Source organism: Elephantulus edwardii, unplaced genomic scaffold, assembly GCF_000299155.1.
Source record: "Elephantulus edwardii isolate Elephantulus edwardi_28Jun2011 unplaced genomic scaffold, EleEdw1.0 scaffold00123, whole genome shotgun sequence".
NCBI lineage: Eukaryota > Metazoa > Chordata > Mammalia > Macroscelidea > Macroscelididae > Elephantulus > Elephantulus edwardii.
Window position 1 is genome coordinate 8851143 of NW_006399873.1, and position 1576 is coordinate 8852718.

A 1576-nucleotide genomic window follows, 5' to 3' on the forward strand; every position below is an offset into this window, starting at 1 on the left:
ATTTACTGTGATCCACAGTCAAATGACTTTTCATAGTCAATAAAAAAAAGATAGATACTCCTTTGGTATTCTCTGTTTTCCCTTAACCAAGATTCATGTGATATCGGCTACTATTTCCCTAATGCTATATCCCTTTGTAAACCCAGATTTCACTTCTGGAATTTCTCTGTCACTAAATGACCTAGTAGGGTGTGGTTTAATTTCCATTTGGATGGTTTTATAAATGTTACCTTCTTGTTTTTAATTTCTAGTCGTATGACATTTTAGTCTGAAAACACACTTTGTATTATTTCAATGTTTTGGAAATTTTTGAGACTTCCTTTGTGTCCTAATATATGATCAACTCTAGAAAATACACTGTGTGCACTTGAGAAGAAAGTAAATTGGCATTGTTGAGTGCTGTACCCATAAAACACCTGTAAGTTTTATTTGGTCAATTGCATAGTTTAGATCTTCTGTTCCATCATTAAATTGCTTAAGCGTTGACTAAACTTTGTCTCCTACTTTAACTGTGGTACTATCTAGTTCTTTCTTCAAGTCTGTTAACTGTTGTTTTATGCATATTTTTAGACCCTCAGTGAGACGGATTAGCACAGTTACTGTAGAAATGGGCTTGAGACACCAGGATGGCACAGGATAATATAGGGTCCAGGTTTAGGTAAATTCTCTATAAGTTGTACTTGAGTTGATGACACCTAAAAACAACCCCTTAAAACAAAGGAATGTCTATCTATGTCTCTTTTAATATGCAAGGGGATTTGACTGAGTGAATCACAACAAACTGTGGCTCACTCTGAAAAGAATGGGAATCCCAGAGCACTTGATAGTGCTTATGTGAAACCTATATTGGACTTGGAGACAGAACAGAGCAAAGAAACACTGCATGGTTCAAAATCGTGAAAGATGTATGCCAGGGATGTGTCCTATGTCTATACACTTTCAATCTATATGCAGAACAGATCATCCATGAGGTTTGGCTCTATAAGGAAGAGTGTGGAATCAGGACTGGACGAAGACTCATCCACAAACTGTTATGCAAATGACACAATCTTGCTTGCTGAAACTAAGGAGGACCTGAAGCACTTGTTGCAGAAGGTCAAGAACTGCAGCCATCAATATGGATTGAAGCTCATCATCAAGAAAACAGAGATTCTCATACTGGACTAATTGGCAGCATCATAACAGATGATGGAGAGGTGGGATTGTTAACGGTTTCAGTTTACTTCTTTCCATAGTCAACACTCTTGGTATCAGCAGCCAAGAAATTAAAAGATTAATTGCATTGGGAAAATCTGCTGTCAGATACTTCTCCAAATTACTAAAGAGCAATAATATCAGTCTGGAGACTAAGGTGCACCTGATGTTTGTAATTATTTGCTACGCATCAGAAAGCTGGACACTGTCTAGGAATGATAGAAGGAGAATTGATGCCTTTGAACTTTGGTGCTAGAGAAGATTATTGAATATACCATTCAATACAAACAGGTTCATCTTAGAGAGGGTGAAACCAGGCTGTTCCTTGAAGGAAAGAATTCTGAAGTTTCTTTTGACATACTTAAGACATGTTGCAAGGAAA